The sequence below is a fragment of the Medicago sativa genome, chromosome 7 (assembly GCF_051527215.1).
Source record: "Medicago sativa cultivar Bolivia chromosome 7, Bolivia_mono, whole genome shotgun sequence".
Lineage (NCBI taxonomy): Eukaryota > Viridiplantae > Streptophyta > Magnoliopsida > Fabales > Fabaceae > Medicago > Medicago sativa.
Genome location: NC_140755.1, coordinates 31,994,611 through 32,003,940, shown reverse-complemented (window position 1 = coordinate 32,003,940; position 9,330 = coordinate 31,994,611). Strand labels below are relative to the sequence as shown.

The window sequence follows — 9,330 nt, the reverse complement described above, 5'->3', positions numbered from 1 at the left end:
TAAAGAGTTTTGATGATAACAAGGTATTAAAAATTGTAAATTGGACTAGCTAATATTTGTTCAAGTGTACAGGACCATAATTACAAAGTTACATCATCATTGGTTCTGAATGAGCAAATAAAGAGCAAAGGAAACAACAAAGATTTGAAGCTTGGACGCTCCTGAAGGCAACTTGTTACTGAAGAAGAAAAAGCGCTCCTGAAGTTAAATCGCTTCTGAAGTAAGAATAGTGCTCCTGACGTTAAGACGCTTCTGAAGTAAGAATAGTGCTCCTGAAGACAAGAAGTTCAGAAGCTGTATCATCAGAAGTTGTATCATCAGAAGCTACATCATCAGAAGCTGCAGAAGTCATATCATCAGAAGCTGCATCATCAGAAGCTGCCTCATCAGAAGCTATTTCACCAGAAGCTGAATATCAACTGGATTTGCAAAGAATCAAGAATTGAAGAATTATCATTACAAAAGCTGTCTATTGGATTCGAAAACACAAACAAAGGATTAGTGGAGTTTGCAACGGTCATTTCAAAGGTGTTTGAAGGCGTGTGCTTGCAATTTGGACGAAAGCGTTGACATTGTACTTTGTACGAATTGTACAACCACGTTCTCCACTACTCTGTTTTGTGTCCACGCTACAGGACAAGAAAACAGCTCCAGAATACGGCTTCGCCTGCATAGATGTTCCTTTGGATAAGGAATGGATTTCAAATTGGTTCTTCATAGGACAACAACCAAATCAGGCAAAAGATCATTGGTGAAAGATCAAGCTTCAACAACGACTCTTTGGTGTGCTGGCAATTTCACAACGTCTCTTTCACACCTCTATATAAAGGAGTGAAGACCTAGACAATTGGTAATGCAAGAACGCTGAACAAAAGACTCACAAGATTTTCACAAGTACCAAACCTCTGCTGAAATTGTTCTGCATTCACTTAGAATTTCTGTGTCTCAAAGTCATATCTTAGAAATTCTTAAGTACATTGAGTCTGTATCTGATTTGTATTGTGAGCACCTCTGATTGTATATCAAGTGTTCAACCTTAAACAATTTTCTGTGTAATTTTGTTTAGTTAGGAAGTCTCTTGCAGTTGTGCTTGAGCAGGAAGTCTCTTGATTGTGTTCTTGAGCAAAGGAAGTCTCTTGCTTGTGTGCTTGAGCATTGGAAGTCTCTTGCTTGTGTGCTTGAGCATTTGTAATCAGATATTACTCATAGTGAAATCTCCTTGGAAGTGCAAGGGGGACTGGACTACTTCCGGATTGTGGAAGGAACCAGTATAATTGCTTTGTGTCGTTCTTCTTCTCTCTCTCTGTTTTATTCCGCTGCATTTAGATTCTGATTATCACTTCAGAAGCTGTCTCACCTAGCTTCTGATCAGTGTGTTCAGTTTTTAGGAGAAGCGAAGAATTTTTCAAAACACAATTCAACCCCCCTTCTTGTGTTTTTCTCACCTTCAATACATAGTCATATTCATTCATTTATTAGGTTAGATGTTAGCATTGAACAAACAATCATTATCTTGATTCATTTTACGGAGAGCCCCGGGTGGAGTAACCCCGAGTACAATCTCATACATGACCGATGAAAACCAAGCTAAGGTACATCAGACTCCCTTAGTGACGTGAGGACCCCCCTTGCGGAGCTTATCCCGTTCCCCTGGCGAGAACCCCTTGAGATCCCAACCTTGCGTGGATCACAAGAGACACGACACCTACATCTTGCTTACTCATTTACCACGGATCTATGATCGATCCGATTAGCAGTAAACTACATACTTGTTCATACTTATTCATATGTGAAGAGATTAACTTATCAATTCACGGATTAACATGCTTGCATAGCCATTCTTGTTCATGTGCGAAGAGAATACACCAATCACTTCGCATCTTAACATACATATGATTCATGCTTAACATTCTAGTTCTCGACAAGCTATGTCGAGGCTCTACATTCATTCCCTTTCTTAGTTTATCACTACCTGAGTAATTGTGCTTAAACTCACTTTTGTCGTTCTTTCCATATAAGCTAAGATTGCCATGATTTTCATTTCATGAATCTTTTGATGTTATGTGCATTACTTAGATGTTGTTTAGGAGCTATAAAGTTAGAAAACAGCGTAAGAAAGGCTTCAGATTGCACCACCGGCCCCAAGATGAGCCAACAAGGCAAAAGGAAGTTGGAAAGGTCAGAGGGTTTTGCTATTAGCAAAATGCATCTGGGTAATTTTGCTATTAGCGAAATTATTTCGCTAATAGCGATTTTCTTCGGGTCTGTGGTGTAGATTTTGCAATTTTGTCCCGAAACTCGTCCAATTCGATCCTGCAATGCACCATATACATCCAACAACATATAGAGACAGTAATAAACATATTTCATGGCAATTTTAGCATATAATCAACAAGAATTACTTTGGGGTGCTAAGATTAAATCATGTAAAACTTAACACAAAACATTCTCACACTAGCATACATAAACCCAAGGGTGTGGAATTCTATCTATAGAACTCATCTTTTCATAATCTTGCCCATAACAATCTTTCATCTTCAAGTTTCACTTTACACCAAACCCTAGCCCTTGATGTTCTTTCTTATGATGTTCCAATGAGTTACCATTCCAATTCTTGTTGCTTTCTTGAAATTTAAAACACTATGATCCATGCTTGATTACTAATCGCATAATCTTGGAAAGCTTTGGATGGATTGGAGGGGGAAAGGTGGCGCCAAGTAGAGAGAAGGAGGAGAGGATATAAAACTTCCAAACCTAGAGAGAAAGAACTTGTACAAATGAAATGTTTGTAGCTTCCAACACTTATATATTCCTCATGTGCTATTACCAAAATGTCCTTTGTAACACCCACAACGTGGCCCAGTAACAGTGCCGGGTAGCCCATAGTGGAAGTCGGCCAAGGCCGGGTAGCCCAGGGAAGTCGGGCTGTTACAGGATGACCCCACGTTGATATGAGGAACCGAATCACATTGGAATGAGAGGGATCCGGAGGCCGTGTAGGTATGGGACTACATGGTTGAAGGAAGGCTTGTAAGAATTGTTAGGTACTACCCATATCAACAAGATGCATCTTCTTTTCGGGAGCTCAATCCATAGGAACTCCACAGTTAAGCGTGCTTGGCTTGGAGTAGTACTAGGATGGGTGACCAACCGGGAAGTTTCCCGGTAAGCATGTGAGTGAGGACAAAGCATGCTGAAAAGACTCGTGTTGGTTTGTGGGGTTAGTCGGCAATCCTGTAAGCAGTCTGGGATGTTACACTTGGTATCAGAGCAGACCTCTCCCAGTACGGTGTGGTTCGGGGACGAACCAGGCAGAAGCTGGTGGGCATGTAACACCCACAACGTGGCCCAGTAACAGTGTCGGGTAGCCCATAATGGAAGTCGGCCAAGGCCGGGTAGCCCAGGGAAGTCGGGCTGTTACAGGATGACCCCACGTTGATATGAGGAACCGAATCACATCGGAATGAGAGGGATCCGGAGGCCGTGTAGGTATGGGACTACATGGTTGAAGGAAGGCTTATAAGAATTGTTAGGTACTACCCATATCAACAAGATGCATCTTCTTTTCGGGAGCTCAATCCATAGGAACTCCACAGTTAAGCGTGCTTGGCTTGGAGTAGTACTAGGATGGGTGACCTACCGGGAGGTTTCCCGGTAAGCATGTGAGTGAGGACAAAGCATGCTGAAAAGACTCGTGTTGGTTTGTGGGGTTAGTCGGCAATCCTGTAAGCAGTCTGGGATGTTACACTTGGTATCAGAGCAGACCTCTCCCAGTACGGTGTGGTTCGGGGACGAACCAGGCAGAAGCTGGTGGGCATGTAACACCCACAACGTGGCCCAGTAACAGTGCCGGGTAGCCCATAATGGAAGTCGGCCAAGGCCGGGTAGCCCAGGGAAGTCGGGCTGTTACAGGATGACCCCACGTTGATATGAGGAACCGAATCACATCGGAATGAGAGGGATCCGGAGGTCGTGTAGGTATGGGACTACATGGTTGAAGGAAGGCTTATAAGAATTGTTAGGTACTACCCATATCAACAAGATGCATCTTCTTTTCGGGAGCTCAATCCATAGGAACTCCACAGTTAAGCGTGCTTGGCTTGGAGTAGTACTAGGATGGGTGACCTACCGGGAAGTTTCCCGGTAAGCATGTGAGTGAGGACAAAGCATGCTGAAAAGACTCGTGTTGGTTTGTGGGGTTAGTCGGCAATCCTGTAAGCAGTCTGGGATGTTACATCCTTCGCCTTAATCATGTTTAGCCTGACACTGATACTTAAACTCATGCTTGACTGATATCGTTTCATAAACATTCTCCGTCATACTCGCTTTCCATGAACATTGGTCCTCTGACATGTTTGACTGGTAATATCCCAATACCGACGAGCGGGATATTACAACTGCCGGAGCTATCATAGATGTTAAGGGTGGTAGAATTGTTTTTCAAGTAAGTGATGAGAGAGTAGGATTTGAAATGGCCAGTCTTGTTGAAGACCCTTCTGTTTATTCTTGTTGCATGATTAATAATCATAGTGTGAAAGAACGTTTCCTAGCGTCATCTGCACAATATGATCTCTTTGATCCTCATTAAAGGTACTTCTAACCGTCAAGCTAATGAATTTAAACTAGTGCTTCGTGGGAGGCAACCCACGGGTTAGGTTTTTAGGGTACACGAAATTTTGGATTTGTGGGTTGTGCTGGATGATTGTTGTTTCTTCACCAAATCAACTCTAAACAACAATCATCCACCACAACCCACAAATCCAAAATTTCGTGTACCCTAAAAACCTAACCCAAAAACCCCAATTTCTCCATCAATCCTAACCACAACACTCAAGTTTCTTACTTAAAACCCAAAGCCATCACTAAAACCACCTTTCCACACAAAATCTTACCAAAACCTAACCTTCACCCAAACCATCCAAAATCAAACTAGGTCAATGGCTTCGAAGAGAAAAGTAAAGGAGGTTGAAACCTCAGGAAGTGGTGCAGGTAAAAGGCAAGCAACAGTCCAAAATCATGGGAATGAATTCAAGGATCCCGAGCAAAGGAATAGGTATAAAACTCTTATCTCTAGACCTATCTCTGCTTATAGGTACCCTGATATTGGTGCCATGAACACACTAGGTATTAGAGACTATGTGATTAGGCTATTGAATAACCTAGGTTTGTTCGAGATGCCGAGGCCTATGCGGGGGTTTGAAAACTTCACTTATGAGTTCTTGAGTTCTCTTTCCATTACTAAGGATAAGTCAAAGACGGATAACCCCAACCATAGTGTCAAATTCCAGCTTTTAAATGTTGATTATGAGATGTCTTTGGAAGCTTTTTGTTTAGACTTAGGCCTCGCGAATGGGGAGTATATTCATGACTCGTGGGATCACACATTAAAGCCGACCAACTACAACCATGTTGCCTTTTGGAAGAGTATCTCACCGGTTTAGAGCAATACAATTCACGTTCCAATAAGGCTAGTAACATACACAACCATGTGCTTAGGTACCTTCAAAGGGTTATGGCTTGCACCATTTAGGGTAGGAAAGAAGTGGGGACGACTAGGACCGATGAGTTGTTTATGGTGTGGGCAATGCTTTACAACCGCCCTGTGAACGCTTGATATTATTTGCTTGATTATCTTGTTTCTGTTGCTAAAAAGAAATCGGATGAGAAAAGTGAAATAGTGGTAGGTGGAATCATCACCTGTATTGCTAGGAAGATGGGAGTGGGTGAGGAGAGCGGGATCAATAAGATTGAGGGAAACAATAGGCTAAATTTAGATACCCTCACCTATATGATGATTGTGAAGTCTTATGGCCCGACCAATATGTACCAATATGAGCTGAGACTCCCTAAGTCTCAATGCCTCAATGTCTCAATGTCAGGGGTGGTGGAAAATTTGTTTTATGTTGGTACTAACCCACAGGTAAAAGATGATGGTGATGATGGAGATGATGAGGATGAGGAAGGTGCACAGTTGCATGATGATCCGGTGCACCTTGAACATGAAGCTGGTGGACAATATGACAATGATAGGTGGACATGGATGCAAAATTAAATGCAAAGGATAAGCACCGAGAACCAAAGACAAGGTGCTTGTAACGCCCTCATAAAAGTGTCTAGAATTTTAGAAAGCGTTAAAATTAAATACCGGGTACATTAAATTTCAATATAAAAATTTGACTGTGATGACTGATAATGTGCATATGTCTCTAGGACTCCTGTCTGATTATCTGATAACTTTACATATTATCTAGATGATATCTGTACTAACTGACGAGCACATATTATAATACATAATCTGATACATAATTCCCATAAACCAATATGGATTAAAATACATCACAACAAGTCCTGAGACATACTTCCGCATATACACATCATCAATGAAGCACCATAATCAACCTGTAGTCTTTCTTAATCTTTCTTCTGGGATGACTGTGTACCTGAAAAATAATAAATGGAATGGGATGAGACATAATGTCTCAGTGAGCTCCACCTATCCTAGGCTGCAGACAATCCTTGGGAATACCTATGATTGTCCTCTGTCTAAATTCGACCTCTCTGAGATTATACATCTTTAACCTGTAACTCTGATATCTTAACATAACTGAATATTTAATATCAATATCTAACAAATGTGTTAGTAAAGTTAGCGTTGAACAAACAATATTATCTGAGTTGATTTTACGAATAAACCCAGGTGGAGTAACCTCGGAATTTATTCCTCTGATAACCGGTATATATAAATATTTTCCAACTGGCGGGAAACCCAACTGACGGGGATACCGGACTCCTCTGATTATTGTGGGGTCATCCTCACAGATAGTGCCCGTTCCAACTGGCGGGAACCTTTCGTATCCAACTGGCGGGATAGCGAAAGCCACAATGTAATAAATCAATTAATGTCATATCTGTTAGTGAGAATTAAATTCTCGTCTCTAACTGAAAATGTCTCAATAACTACTCTCTTCTCAAAAATGGTATTTTACCCGAATTAGTGACTTACCCATAACTCTTATTCATGGCCAATTTACTCTAAACATTCTTTTACATAAATAATAATGCTATCTGGTAGTACGTAATTAGAGGTCATAATAATACATTTCGGCTACACGTTCGGTAATAATGAGAATTTATATTCTTAGCCAAACCAAACCATTATATTACCTTAAAAGTGTAAATTACATTAGCTAAGATTTGAAACAAAGTAATAAAACCAACAATTCTCACTTTCCAAAATTATAGCCGAAATGTGCATATTTATTCATACTTGTGCAAAACTTGTCATAACAATTTTTCCTCTAACTCATACACTACCATAAGCATAATTATCAATATAAAACCATTTTAGAGTACACTAGCAAGGATAAATATCTTAAGTCATAATGTCTCTATGTTATGTCCTAACATACTAGATCATAATCTATAATTTCTAAAGGCATAATTTATTCTAAACATTCTTTTATATTAATACACATAGCAATATGGTAGTATTTGGTTGGAGGTTCTTATAATACTTTTCGGCTACATATCCGGGAAAATGAAAGTTCAATCCGTAACCGCCATTAGTCGTGTATTCATTTAAAAGTTTTTCATTCCCATTAGCCAAAGATAGGAAAATACCAAATATTTAACAGATTTTTAATGTCCGGAATCTAGCCGAAATCATACACATATTTCAAAAATGTATTGAATCCTTGCCTAATAATTTTCCTCCAACTTCTATACTAACATAAGCATGACAATTAACATAAAAGCAAATTCTAGAATATATTAGCAAGGGGTATTTAGCCTAAACATAATAGCACTAACTATGTCCTAATGCTCAAAATCATAATTTATCAATCTAATAGCATAATTGAACTACCCAAAAGGGAAGGTTTACTAACTAAAGGAACTCACAATCTTGTGGAGGTTCCTCTTGAACACTTTGTGGCAAAACTTCCAACTCCAAGCCACTAGCTAAATTCCTCCTTCCTCCAATAGGTCCTATAATCATCAAACAAGTTAAAAACATCATCCCCATAACATTCTAAACACATTAAAAGCATGAAATTGGAACATTTTCACAAAGAGCAATTTTCCCCAAATTGAAGAGAAAGGGGCGGCCTACACTTCCAAGGAGGAGGAAGAGACTTCTTTGTAACTTACCAATGGCTTAATACTTCATGGGTACACCTAAAATCAAGCTTTCAAACAATTTCCAATGGATTGGAGTGAAAAAAATGAGGATTTGAGAAGAATAAAGATGAGGGGCGGTTTGCTTCCAATGAGAGAGAGGGATGAACTTTGCTTGTGATTCTTGCTATTAACACTACTAGGAACCTAATTGGAAGCTTATCATGATGATTTCATGAAGAAATGGAAAATTTGAAGAAGATTGTGGTATGGAGAGAGGGAGGCCAATGGCTTTAGAGAGGGAAGAGGAATGATGTTGTGATATTTTAGAGAGAGAAAGCAAATTGGAATTGTGTAGAATTTTGTGGAATAATTTTCTTAAAACAAATTTTGGTTGGCAAATACCCATTTTGCCCTTGGCTCAATAAAATCTCAGACAATTTGGAAAAATAGCTGACACAGATAAATGACATTTAACAGTGTTGTTAGGCGGGATATTACAGTGCTGAAATTTCAAGGCTACGCGGTGATGTCCAAAGAGGCAATCACATGAACGAGCAAAATACCCGCATGCTCTTGAGAATGATGCAGCACCTTAACCTCCAGGATCCTCCACAGGATCCCTAATAAATTGCGAGCTTTCCCATTTCCTTTCATTTCATGCAATTTTTCTTTCTTTTTAAATAATTGAGGACAATACTTTACCCAAGTATATGGGGGAGTCAATAAAATGTCAAGTGTTGTAGTGTTTCCAAACTCCCTTGAATTTTATTTTTTTGTTTTGTTTTGTTGCGAAAGGCATGTAAAGCAGCTTGTTTTTATTGTGAATTATAATATAATTTTCTTTGTTAAGTCTATTTTGAAATGGTTGTTTCTTGTACATGAAAGTGATCTCTTGTGTTTTGAGTGTTCTTTCTATGCCCACATCATGTTTTACTGTGAAAATTCTCTTTGAGAAAAGCACAAAGTTGCAGTCTTTGAGCAAGTGTGTAGGTAGGTATTTTAAGGAGCACGTTCTAACTTTAGTGGTAAATTGACCCTTAAAAGTTTTCAAAGTAAAATTAATATAAGTTAGTGTGGGGAATAAAAAGGTCAAAATAAGACATCTAATATAAACAAATAAAGTAAATGAATAGGGCAAAAAATTGCTCCAAACTTCAAAACTTGGATGGTCACCTTATAACCAACCCATGAACAGAGGCAATGGCGTATTGG

General features: G+C 39.5%; 1 long non-coding RNA gene across 1 annotated transcript; it reads right to left on the bottom strand.

The window, feature by feature from the left end:
• Window positions 1-6,131: 6,131 nt before the first annotated feature.
• LOC146905655 (uncharacterized) lies at window positions 6,132-8,482 on the bottom strand. The gene is made up of 3 exons (XR_015018781.1): window positions 8,149-8,482; window positions 7,900-7,986; window positions 6,132-6,440 (listed from the first exon to the last, which is right to left on the bottom strand). It is a non-coding gene; the product is annotated as an uncharacterized LOC146905655 (long non-coding RNA).
• Between the last annotated feature and the right edge of the window lie 848 nt (window positions 8,483-9,330).